The 27,578-nt window shown below is 36.4% G+C and overlaps 1 protein-coding gene and 1 long non-coding RNA gene across 8 annotated transcripts in view; one reads left to right on the top strand and one right to left on the bottom strand.

The window, feature by feature from the left end:
- Window positions 1-27,578, bottom strand: part of DDAH1 (dimethylarginine dimethylaminohydrolase 1) — a 248,109-nt gene that overhangs the window by 81,318 nt on the left and 139,213 nt on the right. The window lies entirely within an intron of this gene.
- Window positions 7,957-26,423, top strand: LOC309604830. Its single transcript, XR_014231091.1, has 2 exons — window positions 7,957-23,868; window positions 24,174-26,423. It is a non-coding gene; the product is annotated as an uncharacterized lncRNA (long non-coding RNA).

Genomic DNA, 27,578 nt, shown 5'->3' with positions numbered 1-27,578 from the left:
AATGTTTTGCTCCTCTGCAAGAAAGAAGGCCAAGGTACAAGACTCTTCCATGTGCTCTTATCCCAAAACTCCCTAACGTGAGACGAATATTCTCCTCCACTCATCTGAATACAGCTCTGTCGAAATCAGAAGTAAAACAAGCACTAACGTTGCCAGTTTAAAACAAACAGGGTTTGGTTATGAGCATTTAAGAGCATGTTGATATCGGCCTCCAAGAGGTTTAGAGAAGTTGAGGATGGACATTTATCCAGACCCACTATGTGCCAGGACTATGATGTTTCCTCATTTAAATCTGAGAGCAACCTGTTGTGATGTGCATTATGATGGTACAGATGTGGAAGTTGAGGCCCAAAGAAGGTGAGTAACTTGCTCAAGGTCACACCATCTAGAACCTGGGGCACCCGGGAGTGTAACTCAGGCCTGTTCAACTTCAAAGCCCACATTCTATCTCATAAGTTTCATCCTTATGAGAGGTTTATGGAATAGAATTTTATCCTGAGAAACTAAGGAACAGACCCAAATCCAATAACTTTTTTGAAAAATCTTGCTTTTAAGTTAAGATTCATTATGCTCTCTTTCTTCTTTAAAAATTTTTAGTCCAAATTATCCTTTTCCTCTCATCAAAATGAAACATTAACCTTTGTGATAAATTATGGGATTCTGTATTTTACAACTTGAAATATTCAGGAAGGACACATACGGAACATAATGTACTTCACACATTCATAAATAGCAAGCTGAAAAAAATTACATTCCATTTTTATGGTAGTTTTTTATTTTTACGTTAAAAACTATTATATCAAAGCTTTAAAATAACATGCTGAATTACAAAGAAAGTCTTTATGACTCAAAGAGAAATGATGAAAATTAGAGAACTTTTAATAAAAATGAAAGACAACCTTCATTTGAAACATATAAGAACAAACACATATTTCTGTAAAAGAGTTTAGACCTTTTTAGCTGAGTTTTTGTTTTTGGTGTTTCTGTCCACTTTTTAAACGTTTCTATTTCCTTCCTCTGAAGAGCTAGGAACAGGAAGTTTTCTCTTGTATTTTCCCAAGTAGAAACTCCTCCAGCTGCACATTGACTTTCCCATTGCCCCAATATTATAAAGTTCTGGGCAAAGTTTTAATTACTAATTTAGGAACGATGACACATTTTAAAATTTAATACATTTTGCCCTTTTTATAGATCATGTAGAATGAAGCCTCAGTGTGCTTGAAAAATCTCTTAGCAACTGAGAGTGGAGCTGGCCAACAATGGATGATTCATTGATTTAGCTTGAGTGTGCAGGAATGACTGCCAAAAGGTCTGAATAAACTCACATTGCTAGACACTTTGGTAAAATGTACTCTGACCTCTTTTAAAACCCTATCAGAGTGGAAAGTTAAACTTGTAGCTTTCCAGCAATTCACTGGCATCTGGAAATACGCTTGAATTATAATATCTCGCTTTTATAATGATCGACAGACTTTCTTAGGTTATCACTTTCACCTAATTAGACAATAGCTGCTACTAATTGGAGATTTCCAAGGGACACCACTGTGTTTTTAAGTACTAAAAATAATGGTTGCCCATTCAATTTAAATCTGAAAGGAGGCTTTTTGAAATCTGAAACTGAAAGAACTGATTGTTAGGTTTTTTTTGTAATATTGACCCAAGGATTATGCAAGAGTACCCTAAACAGTAACTTGCACATTCAAAATTGGTAAATATTATGAAACAGATACTGGTATCTGTCAGTACATGCATATATGTAGAGATTATACCAGAACATCCTATCTGATGTTTACATAAAATTCAAAAGAGTTCAGTTGTTTTGCTCACATCTGTCATTTGTCTCCTCCAATATCCTTTTTAGGGGTATTATTTCTCCTGCTTTAGAACTGGAAAACGAAGGACATGGAATTTAAATTGTCTGCTTGAGCTCCTAGATATTCAAAGGCAGGTCCAGGTTTACATACAGATTTTCTAGTTTAAAATTAGGTATTAGATCCATTGCACTACTTCACCAATCACAAATTTGGCAGCAATAATAAAAACAATTCATGAAACCAAATCCTTCTTTCATTTTCTTTTTGAATAAAGACATACTTCCCAATTTCTTTTGCTCTTGACAAACAGAAGCATTGAACAAGAAACTTTCTGCCTTGAAAGAGCTCTGCTTTTGGCTGCTTTACTTCCTCCTCCTTCTCCTCTTCCTCTTCTCCTTCCTCCGCTCGTGCATCGTTTTTTTCAGTAAAAGATTCAAACAATAAAGATTAACTGAAAGATCCTCCCTCTACTTCTGGTCTTTCCCTCAGAAGTAACCACCGTTATCAATCTGGAGTATTTTTTTCATACCGTTTTCTGGGCATTTACATAATTATATCGATACATATAAAACATATAATTTTGATTTTTGGTTTTTCTCCATTTAATATATTGTCATGTATTGTTCTACAAATTACTTTTTTAAAAAAGCACTTCTTGGCAATCTTTCCATATCTATACATATAAATCTATTTAAGTGATTGCTAAAAATCATTTCACAATATGTATTTTACTTTCTGAAATGGGCAAATTACATACATCCACTAAAAACGTAGCTGTTCTTCCAGCATAAGTTCGATGGACAAATGGAATAAAACAAAATGTACATAAAAGTACAGACGAGTGAGAATATTTACTGTAATTTTTACTTACTTCGTTGATGACAATTCTATGTATCTGACAGCAGTGGAAGCAATGAATGGGTTTGTCCCATTGGAAAATGTGGACCAATTAGTAAAAACTGAGTGGTGATGTGGAAAGGATGGGGCTCTTGGAAGAAAGGGGCCATACCAACTTGGGGATCACAACAGGTGTAGAGAATTTTATGGGGCAAAACTGAATAAAACTCACATGGTCCCTGATCTCACAGAGCTAACAGCCTAACTCTAAATAAATACCCTCCAACTTCATCTCCTCCTCTCTATTCCCATAGTCACTGTTAGTGCAGACTCTCAGTTTCTGGCATAAACTGTTGCAGAAGCCCCCTAAGTGGTTCCTCTGAGTTCAGTGCTTTGATCTTCTATTCTACGGCAGAGATATCCCCAAACAAGATCTAAGCACATCACTGTCTAATGAAACACCTTCATCATTTTCCATTAAACTACAATATGGGACGAAGCATAATCATCTCAGCTTGGCATTCATAGTCTAACTTTCCAGTTTTTTTCCTATTACTTTAAGTTCTAGTCACATCATACTTCCTACTGTTCTATAGAAATTCTCTGTCAAATCTCTATGCTGTTTCACATACAGCCTAAAATATTGTTCACCCTTCTCCATCTGGAACTTCTACTTAACATTCTAGACCCAGCTCAAACATTGCCTCTTTTGTGATGGGCTACCCGACTCCTACACAGTAGATATTTACTTCTGTGCTCCCAAAGCAGTTTGCATTCACCTCTATAATGGCATTTCATGCTGTTTCAGCATTATTTGTAATGCATATATGAGATTTCAACTCTTTTTATAGGAAATGCTATTTATTAGTTAAAAACCAATTTTGAGGGCACTATGCTAAAGTCTTTATCAAAACTTAAGCTATCAGCCATGACTCACAGCTTCACTAGTCTTCATCCCTGCTTGAGTTGTTGGGCTAAAAGTTAACTAGGCAGATCCAACGTCTATTATAATCGTAACAATTCTCTTTATGTACATACCAACATAGATTATGAAAAGATACATCTAAAGAAATTTCCTTAAAATTGAACATTTATCTCCTTTTGAGAAAAGGAAAAATGAGATTAATATTTGAATATTTTTAGGTTTGGATACTGAATATGATTTAGTTTAGAATGCATAATTTGAATATATCCTTAAAGATAATATAGCAGTGGTAGACATGACCTACTCCCAAGAATATTTTGATTCTCAATTTTACTTACCTTGATCTCATAAATAATTAAATCTTTGCTTCTTTGGTGTATCATCAAAGCAAATAAAGCAATGAAAAATTAGCCCTTGCTTCTGGTGCAACGATCTTGGGAAATATGGACCAATAAGGAGCAGGCACTCTGATGAAGCAGGAAGGTGCCATAAAAGCACAGAGTCAGCTATAGACAGTATTGTTCATCCATGGATCTGAGATAATGTCTTGAGACCCAACTCTATCCAATTATATTCTTCATAGGTCCTCCTACTGTGTGCCTGGCAGGGACCCAGACCAGCCAGTCTTGGTCTAGCCCACAAGTTGACACAGCATCACAAAAACCACTGCAGGGCATGTGAAAATATTCAGCCATTGTCATCCATGAAATAGTCCAACAATAGTCTGACAGAGAAGGAGTAGTCTAAGAAATAGCAATAAATTGTTATGAATTGTCTGAATTAAATTTTCACACAGTTTTTTAGAATAGAATTATTTCCTAAAGAAAGGAAGGCTTAAATTTTTTGTTTTTTGGCTTTTTAGGGCATGGTTTTTAGAAGTTATTTTCAGAAAATAGGTAGAGGAGCTACAAGAATTATAAATTAAATATCTGGAACAATTCCAATAAGTAGCTTAGAATAAGACAAAAAAAAAAAACACCTACAAGTGTTAAGGTCAAGTAGGACAAAGAAAAGACTTCATACAGCTGGAGAAACAATTAGAACAATAACAGACCTGCCGAAAGTAAGAGGCTCCTTTGCCTGACAAAGTAAACGCTGACCCTGATGGGGGGACTGATGCTGTGTTGCTTATCACAATGTGCTGTCACTGTGTCTTTCATTTCTGGATCCCAGCCCTTAGCAAAATGGCTGCTCAGTACATCTGTCTAGATCCAGATGCCAGGACAGCAGACAATTAATTCTACTGGGTCCAAATATAAAGACTGTGAAAGAGACATCTACATTCTGAGCGCTGCCATGATGACAACTGCTGAGCCATTTGAGGGTAAACGTTATATTTCACTATCATTCTGAGGTTCCCCGTGGAGACTACTGCTGTGGACTTCTTAGAAGTATTCTGGTCATGCTGGCTTCTGCCCTAAAACGAGAAATCTTAAGAAACCAGAGAAATATCAGCTTAGACCTCTGCCTCAGCACCACAGAGGCTAATCAATAGCTAGAAAAGAAATTAGAAATGAATAAAAGCAGAACTTGTACCCAACCCAGGCCTGGAGGAATTTTCTACACTGATATCATCATGGCGTCTTCTAAATTACCCTGCCAATGTAGGATGTACTTGTAGAATTAAGGAGAGAAAGAGGCATTAGACTGATTTTTAAATTCCTACATGTACCAAATTCCAGGCATAATGCCAGTGGTAGGAAATAGAATATACTTAAAAAAAAATTAATTTAAAACATTTTATTTTAAGGCCTGGGATAGCTTCTCATTTACAATAAATTGTCTTTATAATTCAACTCTACCTGACATCAAGAATTTATTGATTGTGGAGTCTACTATACCGTGCTAGATGCTCTAATGCTATTTGTCAAATGATATAGACCAACACAAAAATAATCAATCTGCTGTTGGAACACACTGAATTTTTACCTTTTAAGATCTTCTACCAATTGTTTCTCCCCTTAAGAAAACAAAATATCCCCTTCACTCAAGGCAAGACTGCTTTCCTATGACTACAGTCTCTTGGTCATTATGGCCTCTGTGTATTTGTTTAGTCATTTTCCCCATCTAAAAAGTCTTCCCTTCTTCTTCACTATCAATTGGTGAGCTGTAGCTCAGAAGTCCCTCTTTGGTTCTTTCCTAATCCACATCTTCCTGCCCTCATTATGTCCAGTGCGTCTGTTGATGACCCCTGTGCCATCAGCTGTAGGGAGATGAGGCGGGTGGAAAGCACGAAGTTGGTTCCCTAGGGAATGATGAAGCCTCTCAAGAAGAAAACAGTGACTATGTGTAAAATAATTTGAGAGAAACTTACTTTGTTAATGGATTCTGGAATGTACAGCTCGAGTAAAATGTAAAATAAGTTCATTATTGTGAATACTTTGGTAGAAGAATTAATAAAATTATTTTAAAAAATCTATAATGTCATATAATAGAACCTATATATCATCTTGCTACATGATTATTACCATTACTGAGCTACAGATTTTTGATGGAACCAAGGAAATTTAGTGCCCTTTAAGAAACTGAATCTGATAACTGAATTCAGTTAAGAAACTGAATCTCTGATAACCAGGAACTAAAGGAAATTTACTTATAGTTTGACCATATAAGGACACTGGATCCCAGTGCTGTGAACCTGTGCCTTTGCACATATTTTTTGCAGCTGCTGATACACTTCAGAGCCAAAGCTGAGCTTTGAAAGTTTGGATTCCTGTATGTTGTGATAATCAGCTGGGGTTTGGAAATGCCTTCAAAAATCTAATGCTCTGGCACTTTAACAAGGCTTCTGAAAAAACAATTTAACATCTGGAATCAAGTATTGTGTGGAAGTCCAAGACCAACAGAATAAAGAACATTTCTTTCAGTAACAGTTAAAATGTGGCACTTCCCCCCCTTCATCAAATGAATGGGTTTATTTTATAATGATTGTGAGGTGGTTTATAATAAAATATGGAATAGAAGCAAGGAGTAGAAAACTGGATGCTCTAGACATTTATCACCGTTAAGTCTCTCCCAGATATGCTTCTTTATTCTTCCATATCATCTTCTCTTCCAAAACTCAATTCTGGAAAAGAAACAAATTATCCAAATCAAGCCTTCTTCATTTAGCCCTTCTAAGGGACTGTTAAGTGAGGATGAGTAAAGAATCTATAGAATTCATCTTTCACCTTTCCCACATGCTTCAGAAGAAGGCAAAGACGATGACTGCGGACGTGTGTGTCTTAAGTCTCTGGACAGCTGGGTAACTCGGATCAAACGCAAATGTAAGTGGTTATTTCTACTGAATGTTTACTAATTCTCTTCAGAGTTTAGATGTTGTTTAAAACAACATATTAAAATGTGTTCTCTACTAAAATGATAATAGAGGATATCTAGTGAGTGTTTAACATGTGTCAGGCACTGCACATTTAACTTCCAAAGTAATTTGTACCCTTTTCTTTTTTATGATGAATAATTACTACAGTGGTACAGTGGAACTGGCACAGAAAGAGGCAACTAAAACAATGAAATAGAAGGTGGAACCCAAAAACAGATCCACACATATACACAGCGTCATGACTCATGACCAAGAGGGCACTGTAGGTTAGCAGGTAAAGGCAACCCCATTCAATAATGATGCCAGAAGAGTTAGTTCTCCATATGGGGAATAAAATAAAAAGAAATTGGATCTCTTCCTCATACAATATACAAGAATACATTTCAAATGGAAGTAAGGTCTTAATTTGAAAGCAAATCATTAAAGCTCTAAAAAGACAATACAAAAACAAAGGCATCTGACCACATTAAAATTAAGAGCTTCCTTTCATCAAAAAATACCGTAGAGTAAAAAGACAAGTCACAAACTTGGAAACGATATTTGTAAAACATATAGCCAACAAAGGATGTTTCCGGAACTTACAAAGAACTCCTTTGAAAAAGGAAAACAACCCAATAGAAAAATGGCCAATGCATATGTACAGATATTTCAAAGAAGTGGAAGAGACCCAAACAGTGCCTAGCATATGAGAGGTACTCAAACAGTATTTGTTGAATGAATGAAAACACAAATGGCTCATAAACATATAAAAAGATATCCAGGGCTTCCCTGGTGACTCAGCGGTTGCGAGTCTGCCTGCTAATGCAGGGGACACGGGTTCGAGCCCTGGTCTGGGAAGATCCCGCGTGCCGCGGAGCAACTGGGCCCGTGAGCCACAACTGCTGAGCCTGTGCGTCTGGAGCCTGTGCTCTGCAACGGGAGAGGCCACGGGAGTGGGAGGCCTGCGCACCGCGATGAAGAGTGGCCCCCGCTTGCCGCAACTAGAGAAAGCCCTAGCACAGAAATGAAGACCCAACATAACGATCAATCAATCAATCAATAAATCTTAAAAAAAAAAAAAAAAAAAAAGATATCCAACCTCACTGGTAATCAGGGAAACAAAAACGAAAATCACAATGGGATAGCATTTCATACTCACTAAGCTGGAAAGAACTAAAATCAAATAATATCAAGTGCCGGAGGGGATGTGATGCAATGGGCACTTTGATCTACTGCTGTGGGAACATAAACAGGAACAACCACTTTGGAAAACATTTTGGCATCACTTAGTACACCTGAAAATATATATACCTTATATCCCAGATCTACTCCCAGGTATCTGCCCAAGAGGATCTCTTGCGCATGCGATCTAGAAGACATGTTTTAAGACTATTAACTGCAACACTGCTCATAACATCAAGAAACCAGAAACAACTCAAATGTAAATCAGCAGCAAAATGGATGAACAAATTGAATATATTTATGCTCTAGAATACAGTACACCGTAATGTTAAGCTAAGAAGTCACATAAAAATATGAAGTATCATTCTATTTATATAAAGTTCAAAAACAGACAAAACTAAAACACTATATTATTTTGGAGGAAAAATATATAGATGATTAAATTATAAGAAAAACAAGGAAATAAGTTAATATCAAATTCAGATGAGTAGTTATCCCTGTGGGGAGGATTGTGAGTGAGGAGGAGTATTCAGGGGCCTTCTGAGTTTTGATTGCTTAATCTGTGTAATAAATACACATGTTCATTTTACTATTTTTCTTTAAGCTGTTCAGTTATGTTTTATAACACTCTTCTGAATGTATATTTTTCAATAATCAAAAAAATCATATGTGAGCTGCATTTTTAAATAAATCAAATTCTACCTGAATCCTACCATAGTTATTATCTACTTACATAAATTATATCATGAAAGCCTTAGTAAAGCAACTAAAATAATCTCCTAATTTATCTATGTTGATATTCATACTTTTGAGCTTTGAGTTTGCTTGCTTTAGGACATATTTGCATAACATTTCCTTCAAAGTATGAGGAAACAATAGATCTTTTTTGAATTTTTTACTTTAAGGATGTCACTCATCACAGTCTTTTGTGACTGTTACCTTGGTTTCCTTCTACAAATAGTATCTGGTTAGTTTGATTATCTGCAGGGAAATGCTCATGCAGTTAACAACACATTCCCAAATAATATTTATTTCAAAAACAAGTATTTCTGATTTCTATAAAAGAAAGAATTTAGAACGGTGTGGTCAGATCTGGAGTGAATCAGACGACAGGACTGCGATTTTTAACCAAGGTTCTCTCCGTAGCTTTTACTGGGTAGTGCTCCTACATTAACACCATGCAAGAGAACACTGGATTTTTTTTTCTAGAAGACAATTTTTGTGGATGAAACCCACCAACTGTGAAGTGATGGAATTACCAGGAGAAAAAATCTGACTTTCGTGAAGGGACTCTGTCGGCACTTGGAGATGAAATCCGAGGCCTCCGTAGCCAAGCTGGCTGGGGCTGGATGGCGGTGTGGAGCGCAGAGTGCAGCCAGGAGCTGTCTCCAGCCAAGGACAGCTGCCCCTGGCAGGGCTGGGTCAGACCTCTGCTGGGTGAGTGGGAGGGAGGAGAGGCAAGCCAGCCTGTGGTCGAGCCCCATTCACAGAGAGGCAAGTGGCTCAATGTGCTTGCGTTCTAGGAATTTTGGTCCCCACCCCTCCCATCATACCAGTCTCATTTCCACCATCACCACCCCCAGACCTCTCAAATGTTGGCAGGCCCCCTCCTCAACACAGGGCTCCTGACCACTCTTACAACTTAGTTGACTGAGGACTCCAATCTTATTTTCTGGTAATTTAAACAAACAGGGTCCTTTGAAGAAAACCAAGCTTAGACTGTGAATCCCATCTCATTCTAGGGAAATCTTAAAGCCTTAAAATATTCCCCTTTACCAATCTTTATGTACCAATACATAACTTCCCTATGATCAGCAGCACCTTCCTGTAGAATTATCTAACAGAAAAAGAGTAAAACTATCTCGACTGTCATCTATAACCCCAAATGGCATCGATTCAACTTATTTGCACTATAAAAGCCATATCTCTCATGAATTGAAGAACAAATTTAGGAAATCAACTGCAATGTGTGCAAAAGATTCCAATTTGAAAACTAAAAACAAACCAAAAATTCATTACATTCTTTAAAAGATGGTCTTAAACAATGTCTTAGAAATTTAACTATTAAGTATATTTACGCACCACATACCATTCTGCTAATAATTACAAATAATGGCTGCTTTGCGGAAAGACTGTAGGAAATGGTGGCAGAAGATAAGCTTTCAAAGAGTTTGATTAGGGTGGGCATAATGACCAAATCTACAGAGCTTTTTGAAAACACTGGCATAAGAGGCTGAAACAGCTTCATCTCTTTGAACCTCCTTTGTTATTAAGCTTGCTGCTGCTGCAGGCAGATAAGATCCAAGACCAAACACAAAAACATACATTTGCTTCAGCAAGAGGCTTATCTCAGCAACTGGACCTACTCGGTTCAAAAAACTGGCACGAGTAAAGCATTTTCCCTTTTTGTCCTAACAATTCAGGATCTCCCTTCAGTATGGAAAAAAGTACAAACACAGAAGGTTAATTTCTCTTTTGTCCCATTAAAATAAGACCAATAAACCTCAGTAAAACAAGAAATTTATGAAGTTCTTTAAAAAATAAATTTCTTTTTATATGGTTTTCATTACATAATTTGACACATCTGGGGTTTATAATTTATAGGAACAGAAAGATTAAGGCCACTAATTTGGTCTGAAATGGGGGAACTTTACGATCTCAAATCTGGAGGAATATAATTTATGGACCAAATACCAGGGAAGGCCTCACATTTCATGGGGATTTAATATTTCATTTACATATTTCAGTTAAATGGCCAAATTTTCAGAGTAGTCAACAAAAGTTTTCATCTTTCACATTCTCATTTGAGCAGGCTAAAAAAATGTAGCATTTCTTCAGCTGTTAGAAAAAGCCCTTCTTGGTGTTCAGAAATGCTGCCGCTGCAACTTTCAACACAATTCCCACTTTCCCTGGCTTTCTTGGCCCATTTGGGTTGGTTCCTGGTTCAGGAGGTTGAAACACTAAGACCGCCATTTGTGTCAGGCTGTGGTTCCTACCCCACAACCAAGGTCAGAGGTGGTCAAGTGTGGAGTGTGGATCATAGGCCAGGACAGGAGAAGCAGTCGGGTCTCCCCAGCTTGCCTCCATGTCCCTCTCCACTCATATGTAGTTGGGTTGATGCCTGCTTAACAAGAGAGAAAGTGTCTTTCATACCTCTGTCTAAAAAAGGTTTGTTACTGATTCAGCCCAACCTTCCCCTCCTGAGAAAACCAAGTGAGGTAGGATCTGCAATAAATTGATGGCAAATTTCACAGGGAAAACATAAGCTGATGCGTGGCAAATGTAATCATTTTTCTTAGGAAAAAGCCACTTAAGTTCGGGAAGTATTGCAGCCTTGCAATTCACACTGAATTTTATACAAATAGTGTTTCCTGGAGTTGTGCGATGTACTGACCCTAAGGACAGCAGCGGCGAGAAAGTCTGGGTAACATTTTTTAAAAATAAACTTCGTTTTTAGGTCAGTTTTAGATTTACAGAAACACTGTGAAGCTAACCGTTGTTAATGAACCAATACTGATACTGTCTTACAGACTAAAGTCCATACTTTATTCGGACTGCCTTAGTTTTAAACTAATGTCCTTTTTCTGTTTCAGGATCCCATCCAGGATACTACACTGCATTTAGCCATCATGTCTTCCTACTTCTCTTGGCTGTGACAATTTTCCAGATTTTCCTTGTTTTTGATGACTTTGACAGTTTTGAGGACTGATGGTCAGGTATTTTGTAGAATGTCCCTTGGTTTGAATTTGCCTGATATTTTTCTCATGATTAGACTGGGTATATGGTTTGGGGAGAGGAAGACCACAGAGGTAAAGTGCCTTTTTGATCACATTACATCAAGAGCACATACTGTCAACATGACTTGTCACTGTTGATGTTGACCTTGATCACCTGGCTGAGACAGTGTTTGTCAGGTTTCTCCCCTGAAAAATTACTTTTTTTCTCCCATTTTCGATACTGTACCTTTGGGAGGAAGTCACTATGTGCAGCCCACACTTAAGATGTGGGGAATTTTGTTATTTCCTAGAGGGCAGAGTATCTACATACATTATTTGGAATTCTTCTGCATAGGAGATTTGTTTTTTCTCCCATGTGTATTTATTTATTCAATCATTAATTTGTCTCAGTATTGAACTCAAGTATACTTATTTTATACTTTGGCTTATAATCCAATAGTACTTTATTCACTTTGTTGCTCAAATCGTTCCATCTTTAGCTCAAACTGGCCCCTATGTCCCTTTGCCATACTCCATCATCGTGTGTGTGTTTTTAAGTATTGGTACTTCCTAACTTTCTGGCACTACAAGATGATCCAGGCTCATCTTGTATATATCCTGATCTGGTCCTAGAATCAGCTATTTCTCCAAGGAGTCCTGGTTCCTTTTATTGGAGGATGATATTAGAAACCAAGATCTGGGTGCTAGGTATGACCATTGCTGCTGGGGTGTTGCTATTGCTAGGCCCCCTCATTTGACAGAGTGGGAAATATATTTCCATATACCACTCCATATACACATATCTATAAATATTTCTAAATGTAACCATCTGTATTTATATTAAGCTAAACATGACTTCATACTGATGTTTCCAACTCTAATCTATTACCATAGGGATCATTCTAGCTTTTCTTGCTTATCTGTAAACTCCCACTCCAACAGTGAGAAACTTAGCTTCCACCATCTGCCATCCATTTACTTAATCATGCAATTCCAGTACACATGTATAGCAATAATCCCTGTATCTCCAAGGGGAAAGAAATGTCAACTACTATTGTACAGTGCTTATACGCTTTTCTTTTACTTTTAATCTTAGAGATTCCGCTCATTTCCAGTTACTTATTAGGTCAGCAGCTCTCTCCCCACCCCCCTTCAGTGAGGTTGTTTCATACCTTGTAATATAGATAAACTGGTTTTAAAAATCATATTCTGCTTTCCACCCTGGGACTCCCAACCTCTCAAATGTTTTTTTAAGTCTGCATACATTGAAGTTTACTTTCTGTGTTATAAGGCTCTATGGGTTTTGACAAATGCATAGTGTCATGGATCCAAAATGACTATCATACACAATAGTTTCACTGCCCCACAAAATCCCCTGTGCTTCACATATTTAACTCTCCTCCTCTCTCCTTGAACCCCTGGCAACCACTGTCACTACGGTTTTGCCTTTTCAGGAACATCATATAATTGGAATAATACAGTATGTAGCCTTTTTAGTCTGGCTTCTTTCACTTACCAGTATGCACCAAGATTCATCCATGTCTTTTCATGGCTTTATCACTCATTTCTTCTTATCGATGATTAACATTCCTTTATATGTATGTATCACATAAAGGTCTGTTAACCTATGTAGGGACATCTTGATTGCTGCCAGTTTGCTTCCTTCCTTCCATTTTTTCTTTCCTTTTTTGATGCTGTTGTAAATGGTATTTTTTTTTTAATTTCAAATTCAAATTGTTTGTTGTTGGTATATAGGCAAGCAATTAACTTTTTTGTATTAACACTGTGCCCTGAGACCTTACTATGCTCCATTAATTCCCAGAAGTTTTTTGTTTTTGTTTTTGGTTCTTGGTCAATTCTTTTGGATTTTTCTATGTAGACAATTATGTCACCTGCAAATAAAGGACAGTTTTATTTCTTCCTTCCTAATCTGTATATTTATTTCCTTTTCTTGTCTTACTGCACTATCTAGGACTTTCAGAACAAAGTTGAATAGCAGTGGTGAGAGAGAACTTCTTTGTTCTCAAGTGTTCCTGATCTTAGGGGGAAAACATCTAGGTTGTTACTATCAAGTATATGTTAGCTGTAGGGTTTTTTTTTTTCCATAGATGTTCTTTATTAAGTTGAGGAAATTCCTCTCTATTCCTAGTGTTTGTTGAGAGTTTTTTTCTTTTTTTTTTATCATGAATGAGTGTTGGATTTTGTCAAATTTTTTTTCTTCGTTATTAATATAATCATATAATTTTCTTTCGTTAGCCTTTGCATGTGGTAGTTTACACTGAGAGACTTTCAAATGCTGAATCAGCCTTGCATACCTAAAATAAATGCCACTCGGTCATGGTATATAATTATACATAGTTGGATTCAGTTTGCTAATATTTTGTTGAGGACGTTTGTGTCTATGTTCATAAGAGATATTGGCTTGTATGTAGTTTCCCTTTCTTGTAATGTCTTTATCTGGTTTTGGTATTAGGGTAATACTGGCCTCAGAGAATGAGTTAGGAAGTGTTTCCTCTGCTTCTATTTTCTGGAAGAGATTATGGAGAATTGGTGTCATTTCTTCCTTATATGTTGAGTAGAATTGACCAATGAAACCAATTGGGCTTTGTGTTTTTTGGGGTTTGTTTTTAAAGGTGATTAATTACATTGGGACAAGATGGTAAACAGAGTGTGGGACTAGTAAACTAGGGTATAATGTGGATTATGCAACCTGACATACTCATGTTTTTCTGCACAAATATGAACTAAGGGGATATCTGTCAATACATGATATAAGTACAGATATAAGTATGGGAAAGAAGATCTTTGCAGATGCAGACATAGTCTAGTGAGCGTGATTTTTTTTTTAAATCCATTTCTTTTTTTTTTCTTTTCTTAGCCAGTATCTCTGTTTTCTCAAATGTGAAAATCGGTACCGTTATCTACCTCCTCTTTAATTCACATGGGTATATAATAACAAAATAACAATTTTTTGAGTTCCTAAAGAACTTAACATAGGCATATATATCACCTCTCTAAAGGAAATTTCTAAACTCTGAGATATTAAATTTTTTTCTATATTTTCCCAATTTTCTCCAATGAATATGTACTAGTTAGTTTTATATAGAAAAAAATTGCAAAATAAGGAAGAATCCATCTTTGGCTTTCTTTTTTAGTTTATCAGTATAAAACAAGAAGCAAGTGTAAACATACAGGAAATAAGTAAGAAATGCGTTAGTTATACAAACAGTAATGAAAATTATCACAGTCATCCAGTCTATTGTCACAAGCTATTTGCAGGAGAGATACTTTTCACTGAAACACTTACTTATGCTCTGCTCAGAGGCTTTTAATATTTCAATTATTGAGATCATACGATATTGTTTTTAAATTAAACATTGCTTTACAGTTCATTTCCAGGTGAGCTGTCATGTCATATTAACTGCTGGATGAAGTCAGGCTTTATAGTTCACATTGCAATTCTTTCATGTTGAAACCAAAATCTCACTTCAAGATTGTATGTTTTAGATTTTTACTTTTCAAAGGCAAGCCATTGCTTCTTTTCTTTCTAGATTTTCACTGGTTCATCTTTGCAAGCTAGCAATTTTCTGATAACTCAGTTTTTCTTAAGCATTTTATTTTGACTGACTGGAATTTGCATTCCTCCCCCCTGCAGCCCCCCACCTCAAGTTTCTATGGGTAGTCACGCCATCTCTCAGACAGTTGTATTTCTATAATGGATAAATTAGAGCTAGACTTTTCTAGTTTGTAATGAGCGCCTCGGTCAACACAAACGTAAAACATCACACATTTAATTAGAGAATGCATTCTCAAGCAGATGTACCAGAACACTCAGTTAAACAACTGTTTTCCAACCCTCATCCCCATCAATACATAAGGCTTATATAGCAAGTCTGGGATTTTACATCAATTAAATGTTTCTTTGCAAAAAATTACATCGAAGGATAAGAAAAATTATTATGATTTTCCAAGGTAGTTTAAAACTTCCCCCCAAAGCATTAGCTTAGTTTGGTTGGTGGGTTGTTCTAATACAAGGATAGCTTGTGGTCTTAAAGAATTCTGTATTACGTTATGTAAATTCAAATCTTGCATCCACCTTGTATTAGCTGAGTGACCTTGGTCAAGGACAGTTACTTAATTATCCTGTCCCTCAGTTTCACCATCTGAAATACAGAGACTCATTCATTCAAAATGTATTGAAACTTTCATTCATTTAAAAAATATTTATGGAGTACCCATATTGTGTTAGACTCTATTCTAACTGCTGGGGATATAGCAGTGAACAAAAGAGATAAAAAAATCCATCCTAGTGGATCTTAAATTATAGTCATCATTAGTAGGGATAATTTCAGTACCTCCTTCATAGGATTGTTATGTAAATTAAATTAGTTAATTACATATGAAACACTTAGAATAGTGTCGGGCACACAGTGAGAACTCATTAAATGTTAGCCATCATCATCATCCAATATTTAATTTTCATAAAAAGCTTTCCTTTTATATTTTCCCCATTCCTGTTTCCTTGGAACCAGAAACTAGATTGAAATTAGCATTCTATGTGACATCACCGAGCCTCAATTTCATCACCTGTAAAATGGTGATACCGGCCCTCTCTAGTCCACAATGTTGGTACAAAAATCAAATGAAAAATGAAGTAATTCATATGAAAGTGCTTTTTAAACCATCAAGTGCTACACAGATAAAAAATGTCATTAGGCAGCCTCTGGCATAAGTCCTTGCACTCAGAAGTCCCTCAATACATGTTTACCGAATTAAATATTAATTTACTGCATAAGCAATTGCCTAGCCACTGTTCAGGCAGCCTTGAAAGTGCTTGAGACTCAAGACACTAACCCCTTATAAGTAGGTAACTAGCTACCAGTTTACCCAAACAACTGCTAATTTATTATTGACTATCAATAAATGACCTGAGCTCTCAAAGGTGTCCAAAAACATTACATTTTCTTTGCACACCCACTTGGGCTAAAACTTTTAAACCTCGCTATTATCTTACGGGTGATCTTAGTTCAAGTTCTTATTTTACAGGTGAAGCAAGTAACTTCCTCAGGATCAGAGCCAGTTAGCATCAGCTCCAGTTTCCATTTTATAATTTAACCAAAGACAAGTACATGCTGGGCACTGACATATAAAATAGAATACAGGAGACATATAAAATGGAATACAGGTCTCTGATTCTCATTTAAACCCTACTCAGTTCCACAGTGTGTAAAGAACTCATCATTCTTGTGGTTCTGTTTTTGTTTCTTGGGTTTTTTTTTTTTTTTTCCAGTGGAAGAGACAATGGAAAACAAGTTAGAGAAGAAGCCATTCTGTATTATGGCATGTCAGAAAATCTGTTCATTTTCTGAAATTTTTTACGTGAAGTTTCAGATTTCTAGCCATCAAGGATCCTGCTCAGGAGAAACAAGCTAGTTATGGAACTTTCGTTTGGAGTTTTTATTCCAACTGGTTCATATGTTAACTTGGATTCAAGCAAGACTTTTACAGCTGTGAGATCTCTGTATAGAAATGGCATGTGCAAAATGCTCGTGTCTTGCCAGTCCGTGCAGGGCCAGCTCAGAGGACACACTGGAATAGTCATCTATCTCCTTACACGATCATTAAACTGGCTGTGTTTACATGACTGTCTGTTGTAAACTGCTCTTGAAAAACAAACAAATAAACATAGTGAAAATATTTTGTTTCTCTCTAAGGATGTGACAGAAGGAAGAGTGAGAAAAAGCAAAAGGGTTAGAAAAGGTCACAACAGGAGTTCCTGATATTTGAGCATATTTTTTTTTCTTTTTACATCCTTCCCACCTCATAAACATTTATGTGTTTGCTAATGAACTGTCCTCCCAAATATCCTAGGTGAAGGAGCGGGCAGAAAGGCTCTGGTCTTTCAGGTGTCAAATATCTCCTCCAACACTGAGATCTGAACATGAGTGAGAGAATAATCCGAGGTACTGAGCCCAACCCTTACATTCATGGTACCAACCCATATCCTGGTCTCACTGGTTATGGAAAGTCATAGACTGCTGTGGCAGTCAGGAGTTAACTAGCTGAGTCCCAGCTAATTGCCACTAAGTTGTCTATCCATATTCAGAACCCAAGCAGTTTGTGTCACCCAAGATCCTTCAAGTTATCCATCTGCCTTTCCAGACTTCTTAGAATCAAGGCTCAGGAGAGGGATATGATTGCATGTGCAAAGGCTTGCTTAGAGACAAACACCACTTAAGAAGGGGAAGGTTGTTGCCAGGTCAGTGAACAGATATCTGAGAAGTCAGTGGGAATGGCCTGTTCCCCACCGACTTCCTGCAGCAGACTCAAGACAAGTAACTCCAGACAACACCAACAGCCAGCAGCTTGCTGTTTACTCCTGTTTGCCTGGACAGCAAAGAAAGCAGTGCTTTATTCAGGATGATCAAGCATTTTAGCTCTGCTGGGCTACAATTTTCCAGTAAAGGCTTCTCCTATTATGTATGATAAAACCCAAGAATTTGTGGCCATGTGGCTAGAAAGAGCAGCACAGGAAAGTGAAACAGGCAAAGAGGGCAACTGCTACAGTCCAGAGCTGTGGACAAGAAAACTGGGAACATGGGGAGGGCTGTAGGGACAGGAGGCTTTCGAGTCCTGCTGAGGATAAGCTAGGATAGGTCTGCAGAGCAGGGCCCTGGGAAAATGCCTCACTTTCCCTGCCTGATAGTGAAAAGACTGAAGTTCCAGGGACTTAAGTGAACTACGGACGCTATTCCTTAAGCTAGAATCCTCCTCCTGTGTCTACCAGGGAACCGTTTCTCTCTCTCCTTCCCTTCTTTTTTTTTTAAGATGAAACTCTATGATAGTGTTTCAAAAAACACTTACACACGTCTTTCCTTGTGCAGGAGCATATTTGGTCCTATTGGGCACCTCTTGATCTGTTACTGGGTGAGCAGAACCTCCAACCTGCTTATGCTTGGAGGCATAAGCAACCTTCCTTACATACACTTATTACAGTCTCATAAAATGAGCAGAAGAGTCCAGCTAGGTGAGGTGAAGGGTCTCAAAGTGCCCCACCAATTCTCATACAAGGTTTCTTTTGGAATCAATACAAGAAGCAGGATCCTCAGAGGATGATATACTTTCCCACAACCGGAGGCACTGGATCTGTGCTAACATCCCCAGCGGGTACTATCTATGTTAACTCAAACGTGATAAGCTTTATAGTTAAATATGTTGTTCATTCCTAAGTACAATAAAAGGTATTTCTGAAAGAGCCTCAGGAAATGTGAGGTGTCTTTGCAGCGTTAGAAAGTTTTGAAAGGACTGTGTGAGGCATTTCCCCATTTTTTAGGTCCATCTCCCTCCACATCCTTTCCTAGACTGTGAGCTCCTTGAGGGCAGTGGTCTAGCCCTGCTTGGTCGCCCTGGAGCATGAATGGATGAACAAAGGCTCGAGATAGCTAGATGGAGCACCACCAAACAGGGAACTTGTTGAGGGTGTGGGCTCTCCATCTACCATTTTCCTATCTCCATGGACTAACACAGTGCATGGTATAAAGCAGGCCCTCAGCTAACCTATGCTAAATCAATGAGAAGACTCCCGAACATCCCTCCCAAAGTTATGATTCTGAGACATCTAATCAATACTAGAACTCAGAGATAATACAAAAATCTGTTGTTATAGATGCTTCTACATATGGTCAAATCTATTTTATTTCTGTGGATTATTCATGGCCAGCTTTTATTCCCAGTGGATTCCACCCTGCCTGGAATGATGAAAGAATACCACATCCCTTAATGGCACAATTGAATTGTACTCAGGAAATGTGGCTATTTTAATATTATTGTAAACCAAACATAATTAAGAATGCGAATCTTCCCAGGAAAATATCACATGACATACTCCAGAAACAAATATAAATGAATTTTAGTTTACTTGATGATTTGGTTTCTCTACTCCACCTTCCATTAGTTAATTCAAGTGTTTAGTATTTAAGCCATCCAAAAATCCAACAGAATTTTTTCCTTTCCACTCTGGTATTTTAGCATCTTGAAGGCATAATGTGGTGAAAGCAAATTAGGGGCATGAACTGATCAGGACTTGGACTGACTCCCAAAAACCAAAACCAACAAAACAAAACAATACTCCAGATCTTGTAATTCACCATTTAATTTTGGCTTAAACTTCTAGGTTCAGAGAAGATAACTCCAAACCATAGAATCCACTCTATGACACTCTACATTGTGTGATACCAATCCAAGTAACAAAACTGGTTTGGGGCCAGGCTGTATGTGTGTGTGTATATATATATATATATATATATACACACACACACACACAGTACTCATTTTGTTTTTGTTTTTGTTTTTAAGGTCCTTTATGTGCCACTTAGAGAATTTTCGTGGAAAGGCTGAGATGCCAAGAAGAGTTGCAATTAGGAGGTAAAACATCAAGGACCTGGCAAGGGAGCTGAGTTGGCAGACCTGGAGGAAGGGAGTGGCAGCAAAGCAGTGTAGGGTTTAAGCTTGCCTGGAGGGGGGAAGGAAGGAGGCCTTCTTCTTCACTTCTGCATATGAAATCTACTTCCCCTCAACGATTTCTGGAAAATGCATCAAGTATTGGGTTGACATCTGTAGAGATTTTCCATCCTTAACACTAAACAACAATGACAACTGTAATAATGCAAAAAAAATCTAGCACACAATCTGAGAACATCAATAGAACTTTCTAAAGAAGGCTAATTAATATACAAAATTACAAGGAATTTCACAGGTACTATTGTTAATCCAACAACCAGGCAAACAAATATTCAATAATATACATAAAACTTGTATCAAATTCTTATTTTTTATTTAGATACAATTGACATATTAGTTTCAGGTTTTCAACAAAATTATTTGTTATTTGTATACTGTGAAATGATCACCACAATAAGTCTAGTTAACATTCATCACCATACATTGCTATAAAATTTTTTTCTTGTGATGAAAACTTTTAAGATCTACTCTTTTTGTACTAAATTCTTAAGCTGGAAAAAATGAGCAAATTTTTAAAAACCTGAAGCTTCCATATTTTGTACCATTCTTTCATAAGAAAATCATTAAAATCATCCATGTTCTTTCATAAAAACAACAATCTCAACAAGCTAACAACCATGTAATACAACATAGATGTATTATTTATAGCCCATGCTATGTTAATTATGGAGGGAAATGCTAGGAAAGCTTTAAATTTAAGAGAAAAATAAATATTTTATGATTTCTGATTTACTTAATTCAAAATCCATGTATAATATGTTCAATGCTTTTGATATTTTATTTTATAGAAAAAAAACACATAAACCTCAGATTATTTATTTCTGTTATTTAGATCAAATGTAGGATTCAAAGAAAACAACTCAACATTTCTGTATACCATATTTTTTATTAATTAAAAGTCAACTTAATGGATGATATTAGGGTGTAAAAAGTAGCGAAAGTGATTGATTTTTCCCATTGTGATTCCTTTCCCTGTTTTACAGTTACACTGCTCCCCCCGCCCATCCTAATAACACTTAACATGACTTGTTTCTCTTTTCCTTCATGGTTCATTATTTTTTAGTTTTTATATTTAGCATTTTGATCCATCTAGAATTTATTTTGATGTGTCACGTGACACCTTAATTTTTAAAAATGATTAATAAATTGCCCAGCCCCAGTGATTTGTGATGCCTCCTAACACATTTATTAAATCCTTATGTATATTCAAGTCTAGGTCCTAGACTACCTACTATGTTTCATTAATTTTTATGTCTACTCTTGCACCAGTACCACTTGAATTATTATTGTATAATATTATGCTTCAATACCTTATAATAAGGGAAATTCTCTAACCAAATATAATCCCCCCTGCTTCAAAAGTACTCTTGGTTACTTCTGCCCACTTATTCTTGAATCTATACAAGCTTTAACTCATTTGTCAAAGCAAAATAATCCTGCTGGGATTTGACTGGATATATAATACTAAATAATATGAATATTAAAGATGATTAAATTTATAAATTCATTTTAAAAAATGGATATCCTCATAATATATTGTGATATTTATTAATTTAATTTAATTAATTTTTTTATACAGCAGGCTCTTACTACTTATCTATTTTATACATATTAGTGTATATATGTCAATCCCAATCTCCCAATTCATCCCACCACCACCACCACCACCCCCCACCCCACTTTCCCCCCTTGGTGTCCATACATTTGTTCTCTACATCTGTGTCTTAATTTCTGCCCTGCAAACCAGTTCATCTGTACCATTTTTCTAGATTCCACATATATGCGTTAGTATACGATATTTGTTTTTTTCTTTCTGACTTACTTCACTCTGTATGACAGTCTCTAGGTCCATACACATCTCTACAAATGACCCAACTGTGTTCCTTTTTATGACTGAGTAATATTCCATTGTATATATGTACCACATCTTCTTTATCCATTCATCTGTCGATGGGCATTTAGGTTGTTGCCTATTAGTTTTAATAGTTCTCTATTTGATTGCCTTGGCATTTCTAATTAGACAATTTAACAAGGCAAATAATCATGATTTTAGTCTCTTCCTTTCCAATAATTACTCACTCATTCAATACATATCTAATGAGCATCTACTATACTAGGCATGATACTAGACAATAGGAGAACATATATGAATAATACACACAAAAATTCCCGCTTTAGTGGAGCTTACATTCTAGTGGAGGATAAGAACAATAAATAAACATAATAAATATAGTATGTGAAAAGGTGATAAATCCTATGGAAAAACAGAGCAGAATAAGGGAGATAAGGAAGGCAGGAGGTGGAGGGTTTCACAATTTTAAATAAGGTGGTCTGTGTAGACCTCTCTGAGGAAAGGCTTGATGAAAGTGAGGAAGTGGGCCATGCATATGTCTAAGAGAGGAGTGTTCAAGGCAGACAGAACAGGCAGTGCAAAGTCCTAAGGAGGGAGTGTTTCTGGGCAGTGGTTAGATGGAAGTGAGCATAGCACATATGATGGTGCTAGGCCACTTATTTCTGTTTTATATTTTATTGCATTGGCCAGAAATTCAAGAAAAATATTAAATAAAGGTGAAAATGGGTCCCCTTAACTTGTGATAATTTTTAATGAGAATACTTTTATGTTTAAAAGATCATTGATTTAAATAGTTATTATTTATTACATTTTAAAAAATATATCACTTCACAGAACACTTCTGCTATTAACAGAATAGCAAATTATATGATTATCTCAATGGCTGCAGAAAAGTTACATGAAAATATTTAATACCTTTCATGAAACTCAGAAAAATCCTTAGCAAATTAGGAGTATCAACCTAACAAGGGGCATCTATGAAAAACTTACAACTAATATCATATTTAATGGTGAAACACTAAATGCTTTTTCCCTAAAGATCAGAAATAGGCTAGGATGGTTCACTCTCACAACCTCTTTCAATGCTGTATTAAACATCCTAGTTAGAGCATTAAGTCCAGAAAGAAAAAAAAAAAAAGAAAGGAAAGAAGGAAGGAAAGAAGGGAGGGAGGGAGGAAGGAAAGATATATTGTTGAGAGAGGAAGAAGTAAAACTATGGGGTTTTTTTTCAGATGACATAATCATGTACATAGAAAATCCTACAAAATCCACAAAAAATTAATAGAACTAATAAGTATATTTAGCAAGGTTGTGTATATAGTCACTATACACACTTTAAACAATTGTATTTCTATATACTAGCAATAAACAACTGGAAAATAAATTTTAAGAAACAGTACCATTTATAATAGCACCAAAAAGATCAACTAGTTAAGGAAGCTGCAAAATTACAAAACATTGCTGGGGGACACTAAGTAAGACCTAAATAAATATTTGGGTCTTCTTTGTATAATTCAATATTGTTAAGATGTCATTTCTCCCAAAATTGATCAGATTCAACATAATAGATATTGAATTTGGATTCAACATAATAGATAAACACAATGGGTAAAGGAATTTCAAGAGGTTATACTGAGCAAAAGAAGCCAGATACAGGTACTGAAGTAGTGCCCTCATTTTTCCCTTGCCAGAGCTGTGTCAGAGGAAGCTAATTAAAACAAAAGGTTTAGGGGCTTCCCTGGTGGCGCAGTGGTTGAGAATCTGCCTGCTAATGCAGGGGACACGGGTTCGTGCCCTGGTCTGGGAAGATCTCACATGCCGCGGAGCAACTAGACCCGTGAGCCACAACTACTGAGCCTGCACGTCTGGAGCCTGTGCTCCGCAATGAGAGAGGCCGCGATGGTGAGAGGCCCACGCACCGCGATGAAGAATGGCCCCTGCTTGCCACAACTAGAGAAGGCCCTAGCACAGAAACGAAGACCCAACATAGCAATCAAGCAATCAATCAATCAATTAAAAAAAAAAAAAGGTTTAAATAAAATCCACAGTCTTATAACACCTAAAATGTTCAGGTTTCAATTGAAAAGTCATACATTATCCCAAGGACAAGGAAAACCACAATTTGAGTTTTAAAAAGAATCAACAGATACCAATACTAAGATGATAGAGACGTTAGAATTATATGACAAAGATTTTAAAGCAGCCATCATAAAAGTATTCTGATGAGCAATTACAAAATGCCTGAAACAAAGGGAAAAACAGAAGGTTGTAGCAAAGAAATAGAGATATAAAGAGGAACCAAATGAACCTGTGGGATTACAAAAAAATTCTAACATCATGTCACTGAATCCCAGATGGAGAGGAGAAAGAGGGTACAGCTGAAAAAGCACTCAAAGAAATAATGGCTGAAAACTTCCCAAAGTTGGCAAAAGACATAAACCTACAGATTCAAGAAGCTGAACAAATTCCGAAGAAAATAAACTCAAAGAAATCCACACCAAGACACATCATGGTGAAACTTCTGAAAATTAAAAACACACAAAAATCGTAGAAGCAGCAAGAAACAACAACTTATCTATAGAGGGAAAACAATACAAATAAGAGTGGATTTTCACCAGAAACTGTGAAGACTAGAAGGAAACAGAACATTTTTCAAATAACTGCCCCCCTGCAAAAAAAAAGAATTGTCAATCCAACATCCTATATCAACGAAAATATTCTTCAGGAATGAAAATATTCTTCAGGAATGAAATTCAAGACAGTCTCAGATTAATGAAAGCTATGAGAATTTGTCACAAGGAGGCCTACCCTAAAAAAAAAAAAAAAAAGGCTAAAGAAAGTTCTCTTAACAGACAGGAAATAATAAAAGAAGAGATCTTAGAATATTAGGAAAGAAGAAAAGCAACACACAATAAAAATATGAATAACTCAATGCCATTCTCCTCTTGAGTTTTCTAAATAATGCTTGACATTTGAAGCAAGAATTATAATAACTCCTGATGTGATTCCAAACGTAGGTAGAGGAAATATTTAAGACAATTATATTATAAATTAAGGAAGGTAAAGGGAAGTAAAGGAAGGAAAGGCTTTGATACTTCACTCAAGCTGATAAAATGTCTCAAACTGATAAGTTATGTATATGTAATATACCTAGAGCAATCACTAAAAAAGCTATACAAAGAGATATACTCAAAAACACTATAGATAAATAAAAATAAAGTTCTAAAGATTGTTCATAATCAACAGGAAGGTAGGAAGAAGAAAGCGGAGAAGTGAAAAATAGAACAGAAAACAAAAAATAAAATGGCTGACTTAGCTCCAAAATATCAATAATTACATTAATTGCAAATGATCTGAATATACCAGTTAAAAGTCAGAGTTTGAAGTGGTTAAAAAATCTAACAGAAGTATATGTTGTCCACAAAAAACTCACTTCAAACATAATGACATAGGTAGGTTTGAAAATAAGACAGAAAATGTAGTACGGAAACCTTAGTCAAAAGAAAACAGGAGTAGTTATATAAATGTCAAATAGACTTCAGAGCAAAGAAAACTACCAGAGAGAGTGAGACGTTACAAAAGGCTAAAATGGACAATCTGTCCGGAAGACATAAACAATTAACATTAGACATTAGCAATCCTAAATGGCTAAGCACCAAACCATAGAGCTGTAAAATATGTTAAGCAAAACTGATAGAACAGAAAAGGGAAACTGACAAATCAACAAATATGATTGGAGACTTCAACACCCTTCTTTCAGCAATTAATAGAACAACTACATGTAAAATCAAGAAGGATACAAAAGAACTCAACAACACCATCAACCAACAGCATCTAATCAACATTTATAGAACATCCAACAACAGCAGAATACACATTCTTTTCAAGTGCCCACAGAACATATACTAAGACATGGTTAACTTAGTATATCCTGGGCCATAAAACAAATCTCATCAGTTAAAAAAAAATGAGCTTGGGCTTCCCTGGTGGTGCAGTGGTTGAGAATCTGCCTGCCAAGGCAGGGGACATGGGTTCGAGCCCTGGTCTGGGAAGATCCCACATGCTGCGGAGCGACTAGGCCCATGAGCCACAATTGCTGAGCCTGCGCATCTGGAGCCTGTGCTCCGCAACAAGAGAGGCCGCGATAGTGAGGGGCCCGTGCACCGCGATGAAGAGTGGCCCCCACTTGCCGCAACTAGAGAAAGCCCTCGCACAGAAACGAAGACCCAACACAGCCATAAATAAATAAATAAATAAAATTAAAAAAAAAAAAAAGAGCTTATACAGTGGGTTCTCTGGCCGCAATGGAATCAAACCTGAAATTAATAACAGAAAGATAACAGGAAAAGCTTCAAATACCTGGAAACTAAATAACACACTTCTAAGTGGTCAATGGGTCAAAGACAAAGTCTCAGGGAAATTAAAAAATACAGTGAAATGAATGAAAATAAAAATATCAAAATTTCTGGAACACAGCTAAAGTAGTGCTAAGAAGGAAAATTAGAGCACTAAAGGCTTAGATTGAAAAAGAGGAAAAGTCACATATAATCTAAGCTTTCACCTCAAGAACATAGAATAAGAGCAAAAGCCCCCTGAGATCACAGCAAGTAGAAGGAAGAAAATAATAAAGATAAGAGCAGAAATCAATGACATGGAAACAGAAAAAGCGATAGAGAAAATCAATGTTACAAGAAGCTGGTTCTTTGAAAAGATCAATAAAATTGACAATCCGCTAGCAAGACTGACAAAAAAAGAGAGAAGACACAGATTACCAATATCAAGAATGAAATGGGGGCTATTACTATAGACCCTGAAGACATATAACAAATAATAAGGGAATACTACCAACAACTCTACACTCATAAATTTGACGACTTAGATCGAAACAGACCAATCCCTTGGAAAACACAAACCACCACAACTCACACAAGATGAAACTGATCATTTGAATAGTGCTATAATTATTAAGGAAATTGAATTGATAATTTTAAAACTTCGTAAAAGAACTCTCCTGGCCCAGATGGTTTCACTGGAAAGTTCTGCCAAATGTTTGAGGAAGATTTAACACCAATTTTATACAATCTCTTCCAGAAAAAAGAAGATGACGGAACATTTTCCAATTGATTTTATTAAGCTGGGATTATCCTAATACCAAAACCAGACAAAGACAGTACACACACACACACACACACACACACACACACACACAGAGAGAAAACTACAGACTAATATCCCTCATAAACATAGACACAAACATCCATAAGTGAATATTAGCGAATAGAATTCAGAAATATATAAAAAACTGTATACTATAATCAAGTTGGCTGGTCCAATATTTCAAGAATAAATAACACAATCTACCATATAACAGGTTAAAAAAGAAAAATCATATAACCATATCAATAGATGCAGAAAAACATTAAAAATTCAACAC

This window comes from Balaenoptera borealis (genome assembly GCF_965194805.1).
Source record: "Balaenoptera borealis genome assembly, chromosome: 1".
NCBI lineage: Eukaryota > Metazoa > Chordata > Mammalia > Artiodactyla > Balaenopteridae > Balaenoptera > Balaenoptera borealis.
This window is presented reverse-complemented; position numbering and strand designations above follow the sequence as displayed.